At 41.1% G+C, this 23,387-nt stretch overlaps 1 protein-coding gene across 18 annotated transcripts in view; it reads right to left on the bottom strand.

The window, feature by feature from the left end:
* Positions 1 to 23,387, bottom strand: part of NRXN3 (neurexin 3) — a 966,298-nt gene that overhangs the window by 637,233 nt on the left and 305,678 nt on the right. The gene's annotated exons all lie outside the window — the stretch shown is intronic.

Below are 23,387 nucleotides of genomic sequence, written 5' to 3'. Positions count from 1 at the left end.
TACAAAACTCAAAAATTTGGGTTAATGGAGAAGAGAGTTCCATTAACCTTCTTCTTGTCTGAAGAGAAGAGCTGAGCTCCAAGAGCCTCCAGTCATCTCAATGGGAATTATAAATGATAATAAATCCTGCTTCATGTTGAAGCTGAGAAGATTTAGTCAGTATTGGCAACTGATAGGATTCTCCAGTCAAAAGAACTGTAGATGTATAAATTATGACAGCAGCTGTGATCCTAAAACTTTCATATTCACCATTGTTCAGCCCATTTTATTCTCCTTGAAATTCAGGGTGGCAGTCAGAATGCAGTGAAGAGTGTCATACTCCAGAAGCACCAGCCTGATGCCAGAGTCAAGCAGAACTGGATTTTCTTCAGCTGCTTCTATCATGGACTTACTGCTGAGGCCTGATACTATTCCTATTCAAAACAAGACCAACCAAATCTTGAAATTACCAGGTATCTTAGACTGAAAATATCATTTATGTGCAGAAGATTTTCAGATCACCTTCTGTGGTTGCTATGACTTTCACTGAAATGCCTGGATCTCTCCTGCTCCTAACTGAAATTGGAAAGCTGTCACATCGTCACCCCATATCGAGACACTTGCATCCATTACAGATCAGATGTAAGAATGTATTGTTCTCTTTATACTGGACAGAATGAAAAACTCCAAGTTAGGAGAGCTCTAATGGTGAACAACTGGCTATTTATCCTGTCTAAAGCACTTCTGTCCACTCTAATACACTCCAGAGGGACACTGACTCTCTGGATTGCTAGCAGTAGATTAAACATAGCCTATTATGGAAGAGGGTCCCCTCAGACCTGTAAACTGCCTCAAAGGTAAAATTCAATATCTGCTTATCAGCGACTGCACCTCCTGATTGACATCACTTTCCATACACCTTCACTCAATGCTAGGCAGAACACCTGCAGAATGGACTTCCTGGGAAGGAACTCTGCCAGGAGTGGGCAGGTAATAAAAAGCTTCACTTCACTGTGGTCTTCCCAGGTTCTCTAGGTTTTTGAACAATCTGTTTATGAGATTGAGAACCCGAAATACTCACAGAGCAATAGCAAGGAATAATTTGTCCCCCACCCACATCAATGTTAGTCGTGGTACTGTTCAGAAAAGCATAAAGGATGGTACAGTTGATATCTATCACAAGGGTGGGATAATAAATTCAAACATCAACCATTTTTTCCTAAAGACCAGAGTTCAGAGATTCCTTAGACAGAAAAATAGGAATTTTGTAATCTCAGACTAAGACCAGGCTTTCCACATCCAAAAATCACTGTTCAGAATGACCTGCAGGGCTGCCTGTGCTCTGAGGATGTCTGGGACAAAGGGAGAAATAAAGCTACCCATCAAAAATATGACATATTTGCTAATCTGGGTGGCAGACAGAAAGTGCAATCTCTAAGAATGGATTCTGAATCCTAATAAAAACTTACGTGTTTGATAAAAACATCAACAGCCAGAGTCTTAACACTCCATACAGTGGAAAAACAGTTTGCTTTCACCTAAAATGTCTCCCAGGCCCCTAAGTGCAGAAGAGATGGAACTAGGAGACTAAATTGCAAAATTCATCCATTTAGATAACTGGGATTACATGTAAGGTCAAGGCAGTTAATGACTCCCTATTTGCTGAAAATTACCCATAAAGGCTATTAGATGCACAATACTTTTACAGCAATTAGCTCTTGTTGATATGAATATGAAATAGGTACCTAGTAAGAGTTACCTAGGTAACAAAAAGAAGGAAAATAATCAGACCAAAGATGGAAGACAAGGTAAATTTGGGCAATGGCCAGTTCAGATACATGTTTGGAGGACTGGAGAATGTTTTCACATGTATTATTTGGCGAAATCTCCAAAGTGTATCAGGGGAAGTGAGATTATTAGAACAGAGTCCAACACAATTTAACAAAGCATGGTATAAGCAGATGGGAGCGTGGCTATCAGATTAACTTTGCATAAAAGCTGTGGCAAATCCATCATGAGGTTTTCCAGGCTCTGAGAAAGCCTGACCAGAACTGGCTATACCAGCAAATTGTGTTTACTTCAAGGATGAAAATTTTCTCTTCCCTCATTTATAAAAGGACAAAAAAGTGGTGGGGGCGAGAGTCTGACATTTCCTACTCTCAAATGGTATTTCTCTATAGAGATAAAAGCCATTAATCATTACTAATTAAAATTGGGAGGAAAGAAAAAAAAGTAGTTACATCTGAAGGCATTCTTTCTGTTTTTCCACTTCCTGTTGCTAGCTCCTTCTCTTGGGCTGTCTGCAATCTGCACCCCTACTATTTCTGCACCCACTGGAAAGGGTTGAGAAAGCTGGGCTGCAACTCTGCAAATGCAGCCTTCAGCTGCAGGGAGAAGAGTCTGGCTGCTGCCCTGGCAAGCAGGAGGAGTTAGGAACAGCCACACAGATGTGCTCCTCACATCTGCCCACATTTAGAGGAGTCACACAGTCCAGCCCAGGAGTTAAGAAGCACTCCAAGTTCCACAAGGACAGAGTGGTAGGGGGAGCCAAGAGCTGTTACCTGTGGCTGAAGCATGATAGTGGAACCTCCTGTGAAACTGGTATAAAGCCTTGGTGTCCCAGATGGTCTCTGATTTGAAAAATATTTGGGACACCATCCAGCAGCCTTCCCACAAGGGATGTAAAGTTTAATTAAAGCCAATATAAGGAAACAGAAGAACTCGGAGTCAGGAAGTTTCTACATTCTTAAGGATCCTGTACAATTTCAGAAATCATTTAGACAAAAATTATTTCCTAACAACAGGATCTGTTTGAGCCTGATTGTAACAGCTGCCTATGGTGACACCTTTGGTTGAAAATTTGGTACATTGCAAAAAATAATCTAAACCCAACTATCTGTATGCACTTCACCTGTCAGATTTCCCCCTCCTATTGCTCATGGCATCAGAATATGGTATTTCTTTTTTTCATATCTTTCATATTTTTCTTTCTCCTGTTACTGCCAGTACAAAGAACATGAAAAACATCAAGTGACCTGCACCAGGAAATAAACAAAGCACATCAGAAAATTACTTCCTGTAAACTGAAATGAAATTTAATTATATTTTTCAAACTTGTTTTTCTTTCAATTTCCATCCAGCATTAGAACAAAACAATCAGAATATGCACAGTGCTTCCAAATACACAATACCATAATCTTCAATGACAGTTAAGGGTAGACTCATTCTTAACAGCAATTTTATCAAGTCAGAACAAGATTCTGCAGAATATCAAAGCAAAAAGGGTTGTATCGAGCCACATTGCACCCTTTTCCCTGGGGAACACACAGTTACACCCACAGCACTTGGCCTTCCACAGCACATCACTTCTTTACACTGCATAAACATCTTCCTGTGCTGACCAGACCAAATTCCACAAAGGGAGAATACAGCAGAAAAATACATAACCAGAGGAAGACAGGCCAAGCCCTCACTCTTCCAAACAAAGTCAAGCACTGAGCAACCAGAACTCAAGAGATATTTGGACAATACTCTCAGACACATAGGATGATTTTTGGGGGTATCCTTAGCAGGGCTAGGTGTTAGACTCGATGGTCCTTGTGGGTCCTTTATAGCTCAGGATATTCTATTATTCTGTGAACTATGATGTTAAAACTGCCATCTAATGGTGAAACTGTAACTTTGAAGTAGGCAGAGTAGACAGCACACAAGGAAATAAATCCTGCTTTGACCTGCAGCTCTTGGATTCGGATTGACAATCACCTTTTTCAGCAACATTTAATTATATGCTGCTTCCTCCAGCACTAGCTGCTGGTGAAGCAAAAGTGTATGTTTTAAGTGACAAAACACATTTTCATCAGGGATGTGATGACTGACTCAAACTGCCAGATTTGATTTCCAGTTTTGTGCCACACATAAGAGACTGCACAACAAAAAATATAATAATGCCAAAGTTCAGGCTTGGATCTTTTGAGGACTGATAATGTCATCTTAATTTCTGATGAAAAACCTACCAACGTTGAACACATGCAGAAATGCTGAGTTAAAGCATCTAAATTATTTCAGTGATATAGATTTACTGGACATTTCAGCTACTCCAGAACCAAATCACTGTCAGTCATCTATCATTTACTTCATGATTTGGTGGTACAGGTTCCAAATGGCTTTCCCGGTGACTCAGGTATGGGCAGAGTTTTTGGCCTTGCTATGCACCTAAACCAAAGGAAGCTAGTTCAGACTAGTCAGTATTTGCCTTTCCACTTTGCTTAAACTATAATTAATAGTACCTCTTTATTATGCTTCCACTGATCCCCTAATAATTGTAGAATCATAGAATAGTTTTAAAGATCATCTAGTTCCAACCGCCTACCATGGGGAGGGACACCTTCCACTAGATCAGCTTGCTCAGAGCCCCATCCAACCTGGCCTGATAATGTTGGCCTAATATCTAAAGCAGAAGGACACAAATTAGGACTCCTGAGATCTATTCAACAAGTCACTTTGTGATTTTCCTTATGTGATCTGAAAGTAGGAAGGAATGTCATTTACCTCTCTTCAACAACATGTTTTAGATTCTCACTTAAGCAATCACTACAAAGTAAGCCAAATATATTAAAAGGATGTCACCAAGGGAAAAAGAGAACCTAATGAACCCTTGTATTGAAGGTACTAAATGTCAGGCACAGACGCATTTGGAATCCACTTCTGACAGGTTACTGACATCTAATTCCATACTATCACCAAAGACACCTCAATTTGCTCCCCCTTTTAATGTGCAAGTGAGGGCCAGTTCCTTGGATTCATACAGAAAAAATGGTTCCTTCATAAAACTCTCTCCAAGTAATTCAAGAGTTTAGAATCACAGAGCTTAATACATGAGCCATCATTCCCCATATCACTGGAGAAAAGGGATGTTAAGCTCTTCACCCACAAAAGCAGGCATGTGGCCTTTTTAGCAGAAAGAGAGACATTTCTATTTTCAATATAAAGTGAATCACAGGCTCTTACACCTGGGCTTAATCATGATCCTGAAAGTTTAGTAGAACATCTGTAGTGAACATCATGCTCTGCTTTCTCCTAAGAGCTCCTGGAGGGCTGCAAGGGTACAGGGGAAGCCCAGAGGTGGAAAAGCTGTGTGTATTAAGGAGTTAATACACTTCAGTATGTATTTCAAGTCTATTTGAAGACAAACACAGTGTCAAGCTTTTCCCCAAAAGGGTTGCTAGCAAGAACTTCGTAAATCAAATGAGCCAGCAGTTGCTGGGTGAGCAGAGCAGGTGATGGGGATGCAGAGGCCATGGGTCCCAGGGACTGGTGCACTTGCTCAGACATTCTGGGGGCACAGTGAGGGGCAGATGTCAGGGCTGCTTGAAGCCATTAGATGGTGAAGGAGGCTGTAATTGTCTCCTCACCTGGGCCACTAGTGCTGAGGGACAGCAGTGTGGCTCCTCCCTGGGGTAGAAGAGAAAGCAGAGACACATAGCAAATCCCAGTCAGTTTTCTGTGTAGTGTCACTGCCACCAGCTCTCACTGTCACTTGCTGGACAAGGTCCCAGGTTTCCACTCCCATCTGCACAAGTTCTGGATCAGCAAGGGATATTTCAAAATAAGCTTTTCCTAATTTACACCTGGAAGTGATAAGACACAGCTCTATACCACAATACAACCACAAATAGCTGTTTTCAAAAATAAGCAGCTGACATACTCTGATCAAAAAGAGTAGATCTTCTCATAGGATGGTTTTCCTGTCCTCAATTCCTGTTATTTGAAAACCTCCACATGATTTCAAAGCATTAAGATGCACTCAGGAATGTCTTTTGAACTGGCCTACTTTCACAGCAGAAACTGAGACAAATAGAAGACAGCTCATGCACTGTCACCCTGCAAAGCCAGGACTCTGCAGGGACACAACCCACTGCCCACCACAGCTGGGCTGCTGCCCTCCCTTTTTTGGATGATCCAAGAGCCACCTGGACTTTTCATCAGACAAACCCCAAAAGATTCTCAGAATATCAAACAAGACAAAATAATGAAGAGGTCAATAATTCCTCTGGAAACTGGAAAATAATCCACAAGCCTAAAAATAATCTAAATCTGTAACGAAAAGGGGACTGATCTTGACATCACTTGAAACATAGATGGTAAGACTCTATAGATACAGCACCTGTTTTTCTTTCAATTTCTGCAGATAGAGAGAGACTCAAAAGGGGAAGAATTGAGGCACAAGACAGTTTTTTAAGATTTCAATTGGCTTTTTTTTGGACTAGAATTTATTTACTGCAGAGTTAAGCATCTCTCATAGTTACAGATTCTCTATTTATATCTGCTAACTGTGCAAATTTCCTGGTTCTCTGATTCCAGACCAGCTGCTGGGCACAGCTGTGCTCCAACAAAGGCACCAAAACCAGCAGGATTGCTGTGGGACTGTCATACTTCCCTAATTTCATCTGCATCTGGAAGAGGAAATCACAGTGCTTTTCTCACCCGCTCCTGACACAGCTCAATAGAACACCACCTATGTAATTTAAAAAACCTCTCGGTGATAGATTGCCAGTGTGAGAAGCTCCCAAGCTTCCACAGCTTTCAAACATTGCACTAAAACTTCCTGCACAACATACAAGGCTGCTAACACAAAGAATACAGGAATCTAAGTCACCTGCAATCCAAGAGACAGGGCAGAGGACATCCTGTGAGCAATTTGACATGTGGAGAGATGAAGGCATAGAATTGCAAGCAATACAGAGTCTGGCATCAAAGAAGCCTCTGTTGAGTGGGAAGAGAGGGAAGTAAAAGCAATGCAAGTAGGCAGAGCACCTGTGGTGGTTTGACAGGAAATGTGTTTTTTGGGATGCTGTGTTTTGGGCCAATGGATATTCAGGCTTTAATATTGGCATTTAACTTGGCCATTTAGGACATGGGTCCGCCTCTGAGAACACGGGGTTAAAAGCAGAGCTCTCCCCTGGGAGGCTCTCTTGGGTTTCTGGCGGGGAAAGAGTTCGGGTCTCTCCCCGGCCCAGCTGCTGGCTGGGCAGGGGGAGGGGAAAGCCATGTGGCTGGGAGAGGTAGGCCTGAGCCCGGGGGTGGAAGGGTGGAAGAGAGAGAGAGACCGGGAGCCATCGGGCAGCCCCCCCTGAGAGACACAGAGAGAGAGAGAGCCGCTGCCTGGGACTGTAACCTTGAGACTTGATAAACATGGGCCTGTGCCGGCAGCACGGCTGGGACGGAGAGGAGGGGGGGGTTCAGCCGGCCGCTTGTAGGAGCTTTTAACCCCTTTGGAGAATGAGAACTTTACAGATCATTGACCTATCCTGGAAGATGAGGAAGGAAATGTGCAAGTGTGAGAGAGGTCTGGGCGAGTGAGAGATAGTAGAAGAGTAGAGAAGAATCCTAGTGGGCAGAGATGATGGAGTGGCTTTTGCTGGACTCTTTTTGTATAGCCATGGACAGAACCATGTTCCTTGTGACCCAGAGACTGCATTCTAGGGGGAGGCAATGGCCACAGAACCAAGAGGGTTCAGTGTTGGTGCCCCTCGGCCCCAGGGGGTGAAAAAATATGGGGGGGACAGGTGTCCCAAAGGAGAGATTGTGGGGACAGGTGTCCCAAAGGAGAGACTGTGCCTTTTTTGGATCAGGACAGAGCATCCTTAAGACAACCCTAGAAGCAGCTCTGGTCCATGTTCAGTGGTGAGAGCACTGGACATGGAAGGAAGAGGTCACGATGGCAGATGTACTCCGGGCAGTGCCACGAGTGACACAGAAACACACGAGGTTTCAGCTGTGTTTCCAGGGGAAGCCCATGGTACAAGAAGGACTCCTCTCCTCTTGATGAACTCAGGATTGATTGTCTAAAAGGTGGTGCTGGACCGAGAGTTGGTGATTTGAGGAATAAATGTATTGTGTTGGAAATTTGGTGGGGGGAGGAGGAAATGCATTTGTGAGGTTTTCATTTTCCCTGTGTGTGTTCCTTTTTATTTGTAGTTGTAGAGTAGTTAATAAAGTTCTGTTTTCTTTTCTTTCCTAAGTAGGAGCCTGCTTTGCTTATTCCTGGTCACATCTCACAGCAGCTACCAGGGAGAGGGTATCTTCATGGGGGCACTGGCATTGTGCCAGTGTCAAACCATGACAGCACCCAAGGCCTCACAACACACTGCAGGCTGTATGACCACACACAGCTATGTGGCATCTCAAACTTGAAGTGGGTTTTTAGAATGCAAATTTCATATTTCTGTGGGCATCAAACTGAAGGATGCAGCAAGAGCAAGCAGCAAGGCTGCACCCAGCAGAGGGGACTGGCACATCCTCCTCCTGGCATGCACCACTGGCTGCCTGAAGCCTGTCCCTGCTTCCCCCACCCCCTGGCTGCTCTGAACACCATCCTGACTTAATGGCTGCTTCACACCTGAGCACCTCACTTACAGATTTGGATTTTGCTCTAAGAGCTGATGGGCCCCTAAGCACTACAGGGGGCAACACTGGAGTTTGTCAGGATTTACTGCTTTTATTCATCAAAACCTAATTGATTTGCCAAAGATCAAACAAAGTCTGTGACAGAGCAGGACTAAATGCAAGTGAACTAAATAGCGGACTATGTTTTTTGTTGGTGTTTTGGGGTTTATGCAGATAAATAATATTTTGGAAGACAGCTTGTCAGTCAGAAAAGTCTCTGTCTTTCATCTGCCACAAAGATGAAGACTTAGCAGCATACTAACACGCTTCTGCTAATGCACTGGCTGGAAAGAATGAACCCTACAGTAGGCTCTCCCCACCAGCAAACTGGACACAACATTCCATGCTTCTCTTTCTCACATGAGTTTGTGAATACCTCATCTAACTGAGATTTGAGCTCGGGATCTGAAGGTTTTTTTGGCAACAGCTTTTCCCTACAGTGCATTTGACAAAACCCTCCATAGCAACAGTCTTTTCTCATCTGATACTGAAACACACACACCACATAAATTGTTTCTAGTCTGCCCAAACATCTAGTTTGTTCCACAATTCTTTGAGACCTAGCAAAGAAGCTGAAGTATCAAAGTATTATCTTTACACCATTAACTGTTGTACCCTTCCCAGTTCAGTATGAGTTGTTATAACAAGTAATTACATTAAGAATCAAACAAAACTTACTTCAGTAATCAGTGCCTTGCATACTGTATAAATTTATTTGTGTAGTCACTAATTAGGAAAATATATCCAGTCATTAACAGGATTTATAAAGGAAAACAGGTCTTTGAAGTTGGAAGACACTTCCAGGTTTTGATTCTGGGCATACGTTTCCCAGATTGATTCAAGCAGAAGAGCTGGCTAGATCATGGAGGCTCCTTCCCTTCCTGCCCTCATACTGAGCATATTGCATAGAAGTGGAGAGCAGCCTGGCCTTGCTCTGCCATTTTAGCCATCCTAGTTTCCAATGCCTAATGGATGGGATTTCCACCCTTTTCTATGATTCCTTCTACAGCAAAATAAAGAAAAAAAACCCCAACCAAACAAAAAAAAAACCCAAACAAACAACAACAAAAAAAAAACAGCTCATTGTTGTCATAGTATGATATTCACCATTTTCCTTTCTTAATTTAATCCAATATTCCTGTCCTGTGAACTTCCTTAAACAAATCCCTTCCTTGTGAAGGCAGTCCTCCCTACAGAGCTGATTCGCCATTCTCTCCTTAGGTTATCATTTACCAATCAGAATGTACTGAACTCTTTCAATCTTTCTCCATAATTCCTCCCTTCAGCCTCCTGATGATATTTCAACATATTTTGCAAATTTCCTTCACATTGTTGGATTTTACTCTAAGCTGCACAACAGTGCTTTCTTTACACCTTTTATACTTTTATTTCTTGAATATGCATTTCTAGTTGTGTGACTAGGAATAGTTCTAACTAGCACAGATGTAGCTGAGTGCCCAATGGCACTTCATTAGTACACAATTTAAGTGCTGAGGAGTTGATATTCAGGCTTTATTATCTTGGCAAAGGTCAATGGGTAAAACTATTTAAGGCTACTTTCTTGTGTGCTCTGTAAATCTCATATCACCATCAAGTTAAATACATCCAGCCAATCACTGACACACTATACAAAATTTCATCATTTGTTTAGTGCCTTATAAAGGGCAATGAATAATTTTACCTTTTCAATGCTAAAGGAACAAGAAAGTTTTTTCCCCTTGAGTGGCTCAAGTACTACAGCATTTTATCTATAAAAGGTTGCTTGTGTATCTCAAAAAAATACAGCATTGTGTCTCAACAAGCACACAAGGATTGCATTAGCACTGCAGGTGTAGAAAAGTAGAGAAGACAGAAAGTTACTGCTATTTCAAAAGAAAATAGCTGACTTCTACAGATTTTTAATACACGTTGCTGGTCTAGGCAATGTTGTTCTTTTGGGGAGATGAAACTCAAATTATTAACACACAACACCAAGACTGGCCCCCATTTCTGTACTGATGAAGAATAAAATACTCTGTGTCAAGTAGTAATAACAGAAAAATTAGTAAGCTAACACAAAAATAAATATCATTTATTAGGTTAGGTTTCTACCTGTTCTCATGGCAGCATGTCTATTAAGATTAAGAAAAACTATGATACAGAAAATCAAATACCAGCAAAAAGTACAGATTTTGCTGGTCTTCAGCTTTTCTAATCCTAGAATCTGAAGCTCTTAGTGATTCATGAATTTTTCCACATTGCAACCCTTTTATGATTTTGGAAAGTCCTAAATAATCTGGCTTTTTGGGGAGGTTTTTTTGCAGCTGGGGAACATAAGGCACAGAAAAATGAACTTGCCTATATTTATATAATCCAGAAATAGAATTCTAAGGCATGTCTACATTGTATACTTTCTTGAAGCACCAGATTAGTGAAGTCCTATTTATGTCAAGGCCTGTTTTGTGAGAAGCCTTGATCAGACTTACTCTCCAGCCTGGCAGAGATGCTGAACTGACGTGACACAACTCCTTGCTCATGTGCAGGTACTGCCACTGTAGCAGGCAGCAGATGGTCCTGCAAAGCAAACAGCACTACACACAACATGGCACAGGATGCTCTGTGCCCAATACACTGCAACACAGCTTCTGAACAGCATCTGCAGGGCAGCTTTGCAAAGATTTCTCAGTAACCGTATTTGTTGTGCTTTACCCTGGTCTATGGGAAATCACTGGTTTTTAGCTCTCACTGTCAGATAACATTTTCTTAATCTTTACTTGTTTCTTAAGTTAAGGCTTATACAACTTCAATTTGCCTTATTAGCACATCTACTAACTTCTTCCATGTTGTAGTCAGTTGGACACCCCTGGATTCTGATCCGACACACAGGGAGTGATAGTTGAGTGAGCAATGCTGGGTAAGAGAGAGGCTGACCCATGGGGAGCTGTATGGTAATAAGGTTTTCATTACTGCATGCTGAAAGACCAAAGTGATTCATGAGTGCTCTTCTGAGTGGGAAAAAAGGAGGGGAAGAGAAGATGAAGGAACTCTGGTTCTGATCTGAATTATCTCTATCCTATCACAATAAATATTTATCTCTAGAAACTGCTAACCAAATATCCCAGGACTGTATTATCATGTCTGCAGAGATCTGCAAGTATTATTTTAGAGACATCAGATAGCTTTTTCAAGGTGGAAAGAATAGCTTACTGCCCTAAGAGTGTAGCGACTAAACTAGGCAATATCTTAGATCCAGACACTTAAATCCCAGTAAAGGAAATTTTCTCAGAGTCAGGGTCTGTGGCTAATTACATTTGTAATCTTGAATCTTACTGTAGGTGCCTTAATAGTTCTATATCACAGTTTCCCAAAATATAAAATTATGATGATATCAATCTCAAATACTCTGCATATGGGAAAAAATGGAACTTGTTTGTATAGGATTATCAATCTGCATCCTTATTAATAGTTTAATGTGGATTTATTTAGCATATTCTAATAGCCCAAAGACAGGTAGAGATGTCAACAACTTCCTGGCTTTCTCCCAGCTATGACCTCGTCTACTCTTTTTAAGTTTGAAGGGTCCTTCATGAGTTATCTATATGCAGAGGTACAAAAATTCACCCAAGCCTCTATCTCTGGCTTCTACAGAGAGAGAGAGAGAGAGGTAATACTGTGAGATTTGGCAGGCCCCACAACACTATGGCAGAGAACAGCCTAAAGTCCATTGCCAACCCATGTTTCAAATGGGTTACAGGTCACTGCCAGAACAGGAAACATCTCATTTCCAAGCACAAAGAGCCTAATGCCAGGACCCCCACTCCTGGCCGTTTCTGAGTGTTCTTCCTTCCTGCCCTGAAGCTCCCCTAGGCAGCCTTCCCCAGGAAACTGCTCAAGTGCGTAATCCAGAAACAATGCTGAAGCAGAAGAAAGCACAGTTACCTGCAGGCACCCAAACAGATGCTGAACTACAGCTTCTGACATGCACCATCTCTTCAGTGCCCAACAGGACACTGCCTTTGAAGGGATCGACATGGGAAAAGAAAGTTATGGGTGCCACCCAGTTAAATAGGATTTTATTGACCAACAGTTTGATGGAGCACATAGATCAAGCACCTCTTCATAATCTGAGTGAAAGGTATCTAGGAAAACCAACTCACAGCAAAAGGGACATGGCAGCTGTGTCAAAGCTGCTTCTCCTGGAAGATTTACTGACTGAGCCTTGGCTGATGGCACAGACTAGGGTAGGAACTGTAGGCAACACACACAGAGACACACAAAGAAAGGTATGTGATCTGCATTTTGATTTTTACAGCTTCTAGAAAAAACGACAGTGTAAAAGAGAATAGGTGGGCTCAGCAAATCGTCACCAGCCAGAAGGAAAATACAAAAGAAAAAAGAAATCACAGCAGTGTAAATCAGTCAGGGAGAAATGGCTAAATGAGGATACTGATTGCTAATCTACATCCTGTCACTCTGACTTTATAAACAGGTGAGCTCAAGAGGCCATGTGTGCAAAAGCAGCCCCATAAAAGCACTGTTTTCCCCAATCTCATCTGTATTCACAGTGGGCCAGGTTTTCACTTTATGGCTGCAATGTTCCTGTTTCTTCTGCAGGTCCATTAGCACTGTGCATATTGCACAGTCAATACCAATTCCAGCCTACACTTTTCTGCCTTTCTTATCTGGACACAAGTCCTTCTGTCTGTTGGATTCGCTACTCTTCAACATGGCCATCTGTAGTCTCCCTTTATGTTTTGATTATTTTTTAAAGCAGCCCAAGTGCTTTAAGTACAAAAATTAAAAGATAAATTGAAAACAGTGAGGCATTTAAAAATGTCATGATAAATAATTTCTGTTTCTCTTTACTTTAATCCTTTTTATTTTCTATAATTACCCAAAAAACTTGCAGGCTGTAAAATGATGCCCACCTCTCCCCCCAAAAAAATACCAGCCTTTTGTTCAACAAAGCTCTATTCATTCCTTTTCTTGTCCCCTTTTCCCACATCCCAAGAAATCTTTCAGGACATTCTTAGTTCTTCTGCACCAGACAGGAATGTGAAATTTGATCAAACTGGAAGGTGGCAGAAGGAATCTGGTATACAAGAATTTGAACAAGATACAGAACCATGATGTCACCTCAGTAAAAGGGAGGGCAACAGCCTGAAACAGGAGTCAATCTCCACCCTGCTGAAATCTGGACCATCTCCACCTCCTTCACCAAGGAGGCCAAAGGCAGCTTCTTCACACCACAGTGGTGCTTCCAGCACCAGACTGGGACCAGTGAAAAGTGAACTGCCAACTATTACCTGTGCCTTACTTTATTTATACCCTGATGACCAATCCCAAGTTTAACATGAAGAAAAGACGGAATTATTAAAAATACAACTTTGAGGCAAGCACCTTGGATGCAGTGCTAAATCGTACTCCAGTAACACTTGACAGGGAAAGAAAGGTTAAAATTCAGCATTGGTCAGTCCTCCAAGAGGACAGAACAATCAAATGCAAATTTAGAATAAAGAAAATTGGCAGAATTTGGGCATGAGAGCCGACCAGCAGAAATGGGGTAGCAGTGATTTGTGGGGTTTGCATCAAAAAATCAGACTGCAACAGAAGAAAACTTCACTGGAGAAATGGTAATAAAATGGTGGAAACCTGAACATTTCTGTGACTGGGTACTGAACTATTAGGCTTCCACCTCTAGGAACCAGAATCAATACAATAAGATTCGTGCAGAGGCTCTAGGTATTTTGAAATTCCTTAGTATGCCAAAAACCTTTCCTTCGATCTATTTTTTTCCTCTTTGGTCACAAAGATTCTCAACAGAGAGATTAAAAAAAACTTACAGAACTATAAAATATTTGAGACTATTTCTGCATTCTTGCTTCCTCCCCATTCTTTAGCAAACACATGTTTTTTGCCAGTCACTTGCTCAGGGGGAGATCTTGTCCTCACGTGGCAGATGATACACACAGCACAAACTCCATTTCGTTCTGCTTAGTTCCAGCCTTGCTCTGCTCCCCAGGCTGGGTGCACTAAGCTGCCTCATGGCTCTCTGTCTTCAACAGTTTCACACACAAAGGAAAGGAAATCTGAGCTATAGAAGAAGAGCTCCTCCTTTCACCCTTCTACTTTGTAGCTCCACCAAAGACTGGGCAAGTCAGAAAGACTGACCTATTTCCGAACCTCTAATGCAAATACTTCTCCAAGAGATGACTAAGGTATATAAAGGAGAGGTACTCTATATATTTCTCATTCTAAGTACAAGCCTAGGGCTCCAAGAGTTGTCAATCTAACATGCTTTTCAACTGAGGGGCTGAATTGTTATTTTCCATTTTACTGATTTAATGAAAGGTAGTGGATAAAAAAAAATAAATCAGTGTTTAAAATACCATATTTTTTCTTTCTCAGCAGTTTGAAATAGGGCCTGTGGGTATTGGGGCAGTCAGACTGAACTAATTCCACATGACTCTGTTTGCATCCTAAACTGGTGCTTTGATAGAACTTCCAATAGTAATCTCCTTCAACCTTCCCTGTCCTTTCGCTCCCTTCAGCAGTACCACAACATGAAGAATTACAATTACTCCTTGTTCAGAAATGGAAAAATTCTGTTGCTCACAAGAACACAAGATTAGTGTGGTAGGTAACCCAAAGGGTCCAGGCTGACCACAAGAGGAACTCACCCAAACAGGCAGAGCTTCAGAAGTCAAAAGCTGTAGGACATAAAAAAATGGAAGCATCATGAGACCAACAGCACTTATTATGGAGCTGTTTTTCTTGTACACCCTCCTTGCTACTGTGTCCTTTTAGTGGGAGGAGTTTTGCCTCAATGTGATGGATATCTCCTAAGTTTTATCTTTTACCTATTACCAACTCACTGCCTATAATCATCACTGAGCAGAAAGTCGCTCTGAAACTCATATTAGGATTTGATTCATCAGGATGCAGTTTCCCTTTTCTGCACCTTATCTTCCAATTTTAACCTCTTGTTCTCGATTACCTAGGGGAAAAAAAAAGGATTCTAGGAAGAAATAAAAATGATTACTATTATCTTTCCTTTACACATTCTCAGATGCCTTAGCAGTGAGAGTGAGAAGGGTTTCCCTCTGGAGGGCCATGCCTTGGAGTCTGGTACCCACTGGCAGTGGATTCACGAGGACCACCCTGTGGGCTGCTCTGTGAGATAACTGCATTTGAGACAAGACGGACAAAGCAAGCACACTGGGGGCAGCCAATATACACCACCAAATAAGATCTTTCTATGCTTGTGGTGTTGGCTGTGCTGCTGCATATCTTTTCCATATCACATAATAGCCTCATCCAATCAATCAAAGTGTCCAAGGGATGACTGCCTATCTCCACATGCAGAAAGAGTCAATTAAGGGAGCATCATGAATGCCAAGTCTTTCCTCTCCCCCTGAGATGAATAGAGGAAAAGAAATGAGACGGAAAATGCACTGTGCCAGTGCCTGCCTTTAAGCATGATGGCTTTGACTAGGCAAAGCAGGGAGATAGAGAAAGCTAATTTCACAGATAACATCTCCAAGGTCTATATAGTAATTTTAAATATTGGAAATAATTTTTCATGACAAATGAATCTACTTCATCCTGGCTTCTTCCATCAAGATGTTCCCTTTAATTGTACAGACAATTGGTAGCCTCAGCAGAAACACAAACTGGTCTGATTGGAGGGTATGGAAAGGAAGTGGGGTATAAAGCCACAGGGACTGAGTTCAGCCACCAAGCTGTAAGAGACTCAAAGACAGAGGTAGTCTGAAGCAATTCTTGAACCCAGTGTCAACAGTTAGTGTCTGGACAAATCACAAGAGATGTGGTGCATATTCATACTAAGTTCACTCTGAATCATCCATGTGACATACTGTGAGACTTGACTAATAATGATTACTGACTCAAAACATTTGCCCTTTTGGGGAGGTGCCACGGTGCTTTGCTAAGGCAGGTTTGCACCCCTGGAGGAAGGAGGGGAGCTTTTGTCTGTGTAATGACTAGTCTGCATATGACAGAGGGGTGAACTGTCTCTGCGCCTGGAGGCTGCAAACCAGGCTTTGAGGCTGACCAGAGGCAGACCTTCTGGAGAGAGGATGGTGTCTTTTATCATGCCAAATTGCCCTCTCTCACACATCCCAACCCCTCCTCCAGGGGAGGGTCACATTCACACTTAGACCTATTGATGTCAGAGGCAGCTGAGAAGGGAACATAAACCACCAAAAACCCTCAAAGCATTCCCAGACTAATTTCTGTGGCCTTTCACCAGAGGATTGAAATCTCCTCCTCCCAGAGGAGGTACCTGAGTATTCTCATAAAGTCAGGGTGTACTTTACTTTAACCCATTGGACTTGGTGTTTTGTTGGTGTCTTCCCCAATACCCTAACAGATCAAGATGGATCAAGATCATTATTTAAAAAAAAAGAATTTACAGATGGCAATAATGTATCTTTTTATTCTTATCCTTTCTTTCTCTTGCTTTCTTTTCCCTATTCATTTTCTTAAGTAATATTTTTATGCTTTCATGTTGCTATATTACTACAGATAATAATAACCAAAACTGCTACATGCATATTTTGAAGCACTGACCATTCAGTGTCCTTTCACTGTAATCCACCCAAAAAGATCTATTAACAAGAACTTGTGTTATTCTTGTCTTTGTGGGGGAGAATCATAACACACCATCCATGTGTCCTGCAGGGGGTAACCCAGAAAAGATAAAATGAAAAGATAAAAATGTATTTTCCTTCCTCATGATGAATTACCTCTTCAAATGATCTAAGTTTTTAGTAAATCTGCTTTCCCCTGTGTTCTGGTTTTTGCTGGGGTAGAGTTAATTTTCCTCACAGTGAGTAGTGTGGGACTATGCTTTGGAATGGTACTTAAAACAGTCTTTACCACATATAGATGTTTTTGTTATTGCTGAGCAGGGCTTACACAGAGCCAAGACCTTTTCTGCTGTCTGTCCTGCCATACCAATGAGGGGGCTCAGTGTGCACAAGAAGCTGGGAAGAGACACAGCCAGGACAGGTGGCCCCAACTGACCAAAGGGATATTCCAGACCACGTATCATCATGCTCAGAATGGAAAGTGGGGGGAAGAGGGAGAGATTTGGAGTGATGGTGCTTACCTTCCCAAGTCACTGTTACAGGTGATGGGGCCCTGCTCTCCTGGAGATGGCTGAACACCTGCCTGCCATGGCAAGTGGTAAACACATTCCTTGTTTCACTTTGCCTGTATGCATGGCTTTTGTTTTTCCTATTAAACTGCTTTTATCTCAACCCACGAGTCTGATTATCTCCCTGATGCTGCTGGTGGTGGAGTGAGTAGCTGCTTGGGGCTCGGTTGCTGGCTGGGGTTAAACCATGACACTGTAATATTCAGGCAAAACTGACCTGCTGTGACAAGCTGTCCTTCAATCTGAGTTATCTGAACAACATTTTGTGCCTTGACTTATTTTGTGGCTTACATTAAGGAGAAACCATTGTTCTGAACTGTCATTTATAAACCAGGAGAGAAACAAAAACCATCACTATAATACTGGTCCTGGACAAGAGGCCTATACTAATAAAAGTATTATGTTCTGTAAGCATTAATCAAACGTTCTTACCTACCCATCAACAACTCTTTTTGTTGTTGTTGTTCTAGTGTTCCTTACAGGAGTTGACAGTACACAAAATCATACAGTTTTGGGTAATCATATTTCTTGAACTGGAAGGACCTTATGAAAGCTACACTCAGCAATAAACAGCCAGAAGTACAGAAGTTTAGAGGAAAACAGCAGAAATTATCTTCTTCTGTGCCACCAACTAACATATTCAGATGAGATGAAGAGCACCTGGAGTGTAACAAATTCACATGCAGCACGGAAGTCAAGAGTGGCCTTAAATATCAAAAGCATATGATGATGGAATCAGGATGGAGAAACAGGAGGAGCATATGGATTAAAAAATCATACCCATAACATTAACGATACAGGAGAGACAATCAGTTGGTTTTTATACGCTCTCAGATTTTACAGCTGCTCAGCAGATGCTGTTGGAGATTGTCACATCAATGAGACTCTTCGAAGCTAAAGTTCAACAGCATAAAACCCATTAAATGGTCTTTTCCCAAGCAGATGTAATCACCCTGACTGCAGAATTAACTGCACACTCTTCTGTACTGTGGATACCACAAAGGCATTAGAGTGCAACAAATGCAGTTACTGGTCCTGGAAAGCACGTACATTCAGAGTGGCTTTTGACTGAATGTATGTATCTATGGACAAAAAAATTATAATGAGTGGTAAGGATCATAATGTAAATCCACAAAAGTGAGAGACTTTTAACTTGTTCCTTTACATTGTTTCTCTTCCCTTACAAGCCCACCTTGGCCCACTGTCCTTATTGGAGCTAGCACAACATCTAATGAGCATCTTGGGAATTGTTTGAATGTTAGCACAGAAATATCCCATAGAAGATAAGGAAAGAATTATAAGATGGAGGATACATAAAAGCCTAATAAGCAAAATAATCCAGCACTTATGCAACAAACAGTATCCTTCTGGTCTGACAGTCCGTCTCTAAGCAGAGATACAAGGGAGCTAATCACATAAAGCCAGGTGTTTCTTGAGCAGGACTATGAACAGCATTTTCCACAGTAGTAACTGTCTGGGTCAGCCACAAAGGGATCAGCCACAAGTGCTACAAATGGATTGATGGCAAGTGAGAAAATTAACTTCTCATATAAAATGCTCTTAGGAAAATCAACATTCTTCAGATCACGTTTAATGGAAATTTTACCATAAAATTAGTGAGAAACAAATTGAGATGGGTGTTGAAGGGATTGTATGGAATTTTTTTGCTAAATTTAGATGGAATTTTTTTCTGCAGTTTGGCAACAATTTGGGAAACTGTAAAATAGGGACCTTTCCAGTACTAGTAAGTCAGTGAACAGATGAGGTCTAGAACAGACCTATATTCTAACATCCTACTTTATATAATGAAATCAAAAGAATTATTCTAATGTTTTTATTTTCTTAAGTCTTTGACCGTTCAAGATCAAACAAGAATTAAAAGAATTAAAAACATTACAGCAAAGACTTTTCTCCTAATGCGTCCATCTCTCCTGGGAACCATCAGTCCTATAGGAAAATTTATTCTCAGCAGTTATCTAGCATTTCACTGCATACTCAGAAGGTCTGGACAGTCCAAAAAGCATCAACACTTATGAGTTGCTTTAAACAAACCTTCTAAGATGCGATTATCATCAAACATCTTCACTAAAATTAAAAGGAAATCTAACTGGCTACCTGTGCTTGAGACAGCAAAGTACGCAGCACTTATCCTGTGCAGTAAATGGTTCTGTAGCATTTCTTATTACCAGTAATTTTACAACATCTCCCTTCATTGCATACATAATGGGAAGAAGTGTATTGTCATTAAATTGTTCTTAGTAAACACTGCTGCAAAGGTACTTGGCAGATAATAAAATGTGCAGCCCTATGCTCAACATCACCATTGTTAACAGCAGATGTGCTGCTGCTCACAGAGAGTTTACCACAAAACACAGGAGAAGGCTACTTTGCTCAGGATATTAGCTGTCCATCTGTAAGCCAACAGAAACGAGCACTGGTTCCAGCCCCTGGGAGAAGAACCAGAATGGGATTTTTCTGTCTTTCTGCAATAAACACTGAATGATACTCAGCAAAGGAGATGGCTGGAACAAGCTTTTTTTCCCCCCTTTCCCTGAAAAGGACTAGGGCTGTGTCCAGTTCTGAGCAAATACCTTCTGAGGTTTAAAATCTAAACCTCAACGTGTTTTATTTCACTCTTAAATGATCAGAAGTCTCATACCATCTTGCCTTTTCCAATATTATATACTTCTTAAAAAAATAATCAAGAAAACTGCAGTCAAATCATTTAAGTAGGAGAAAATGTAACCAAAGTCTCTGTTGCATCCAGTGTAACTGGCTGAATATACAGAGGTGTTATTTCACTGTCAAGACAAACCCCCGCAGGCTTTAGATAGAAGTGACATATTGAATACTATGCATTTGTATTGTTTCACCATGAATAAAAGGAACCCAGACTTCTTTTCTAGCTGACACAATTAATGTCCTTTTTAGTCCATTTTAAATGTATCGTGTCCTTCATATCACAAAGTATAAAATTTATGAGAAATACAGCATTATAAATGTAGAAATCCTATACTGGGAAGGTGGGAGGTAGACTTTACCATCAACAACAAATTAAATATCTGCTTCTCTTCCAAGAGTTGTACGTATGTCCTTCCTATTTTTAGTACTTTAACTAATGTTAAGTATGTGCTTTGCTTTGTGATAAAGACTGATTTTCCTGATAGTTACCAAGCACAGGAGATTCTTCATTCTAGGCTCCCCTGCCCCTTAACCCTTGATCATACATCTTGGGCGGCAGGAGTCACATTCCTCTTCTAGCAGGACAGAAGTGTAAGAAAACAGAGTGAGGGATGGCAAACTGGAAAAGTGGGCCAGTAGTTGTCCCACATTAGAAGATCTACCCTGCTCCTTTTCTTCATTCCTCCCACTCCTTATGCACCAGTTTGGCTGTCCCCCCACTCCTGTGGCAGCTCATCAGTCACTACACAGCAGTGGCACTGTGGCATGGCAGCATCCCTCACTTTGATTCCCTTCCCAGGCTCCATCTCAACCTTTCTCCTTCCAACAGCGTTAGAATCACAGACCAGATGTAATCAGGACTTGAAGTAATCCTTGGGTGTCAGACCAGGAGAAGGAAAAGCATCATTGGTAGCCTGCAATGCTTTTTGCTTATGGAGGCAAAATCATTGGGCACTAAGGCAGTTGTTGACATTGAGCATTTATATCAGAGCCGTATGAAGCTCCTGTGTAACACCACATAAATATTCTGGACTCAAATGTACTTCAACTTGTACAATTTTTTTCAATTACCCAGTCTCAAATATTTATTCCCTGTGAGCTGCTTCTCACATTGCCAAGGAGCATCAGGGATTATAGTGCCATGTTTTGCCTGACACTGGACTAAAGCAGCAACGGGTCTGTGGTTTCTATTTAGACAAAATTAGTTTCTCAGGATTAGAACATTTGCATACATCTTTTTTACTGTCCTGAACTGTTTCATCACCGTTTTATTCACCTTAAATACACTCGGATTCTAAAATATATTTATTATGACCTCAAGTTCCCATGCTAGACATTAATTCATAAATGTATCTCCCTAATTCAGACTGATGCACACCAGAGCACAGCCAAATTACAGATCTCAGGCCTGACTTGATAGTCCTTTCTCCCAAATTAAAATGCTTACATGCCTTTAATCTACTGATTTCTTTTCACTGACAAAAATAGTAAAAACTAATAACATCGCTATATAAAGGTTCATGACATGAATCCTGTTCTTTATGTCACTGTTAGCTTTGGATTCTCTTCTGAGAGCCAGGCCTAGGAGATGGACACGAGACAGACTGCACAAAGGCTTGAATCACAGAGCTGGTCACTCCTAATACTAAACAGAGACCAAGGGCAAACACATGCAATTTTGGGGGGAATGATACATTTATGGTAAGGCTTCCCTTTATCATGTTTGTATAAAACCTAATCACACAACAACTGGCAAAAACAATTTCCAAGATTATGGCCAAGAAAACTTCTACCTGATGTTTTCCAGAATTTTCAAATCCCATGTATTCAAAAGAGAGAACAGCAGAGCTGACATTGGCATAGCTGATGCCCGTGAATCTTACATTTTCACCCATGTTCCCCCAGCACGGATGGCAGTGTTGATGCTTCAGCTGTTTTAAGGCCCACTGGAAATTAACTACTATTGCTGCTTAGGGCAGTATGCAATGAATTACTGGCTGTGAGCAGTTTTATAAACAATCGCAGATCTTGTACTTGAAAACCTAAAAATCCTATCCATATAGGAAGAATTTTAGTCATTAACAAAAAATTTCTGCAGTGAAGAAAATCCTCTGTAGACTGAATAAATTCCAAATCTCAATTATGCCTAATATTTTATGCATTGTAGCTAAATTTCATGTTTTTCCTCATAAGTGGCATGCTACTATGATTAATATTAAAAAATGCACTAAGTGGGAAAGATGTTGCTCAAATATTTATAGCGCAAGTTCAAAAATATCTGAATCTTGAGTTCTAAGACACATGCTATCACCGTGGTGCCAAGTGAGGTGATATAAAGAAGGGACTGAAAGCCCTAAGACTCTGTTAATGGTTTACTGTTATTTCTTCGGTGTACTGTGAATGCAGTTTAGCCTGAAAGCAAATGCTAATGACCAAATATTAACAGAAATATAAAAATAATATATAAGAAAACACCTTCTAGGGAGGGTGGGAATGCTTTGGAACTGATCTTAGCCCCATCTTTTTCTGTAAAACCACTCACCTACTTCTTTCTGATGGTGGCAGCAACATAATAAAGACAACAATAATTATTGGAACTACCTATGTACTTGAGAAATACATAGTTCAAGTATCTTGCATTGGTAAATCCTTTCCAAGTGATCTATAACATGTAGAAAATGTGCCTGCCTACATGAGCATCACCTGGGCCTCATATCTCCAAATCATCTGTCTTTAAGTCACAATCTGTATGAGTATCAACAAGATGCAGAGATTCTCCCATGAATCTCTTCCAGATTTGCCTTACCAGAGATGAACTTGGAGACAGGCTGCTTTTAACGCTATCCCATTAGCTGGCTTTACTCATAAACAGCCATCAAGGAAATTCTACTAGACAAAAAAAAAAAGAGGAAGCCCAGATAGAACTGGGATTCATCATGCAGGAAAGAGCTTCATAACTAGATTTCACACTTGGTACAGTTTCCAGTAATTTGTTTGAGACTTCTCACATGCAGCTGCATTTTCCACCTCAGGAGACAAACCATATTAGCTAATGAAACTCTGGAACTTGAAGACAGGATCTTCAGAAGGCTTAGGGAGGGAAGTGGCCAAGTAAGTTCAT

The sequence above is a fragment of the Molothrus ater genome, chromosome 6, assembly GCF_012460135.2.
Source record: "Molothrus ater isolate BHLD 08-10-18 breed brown headed cowbird chromosome 6, BPBGC_Mater_1.1, whole genome shotgun sequence".
Classification (NCBI taxonomy): Eukaryota; Metazoa; Chordata; class Aves; order Passeriformes; family Icteridae; genus Molothrus; species Molothrus ater.
Note: the sequence above shows the minus strand (reverse complement) of the source record. Positions and strands in the feature narration are given on the sequence as shown.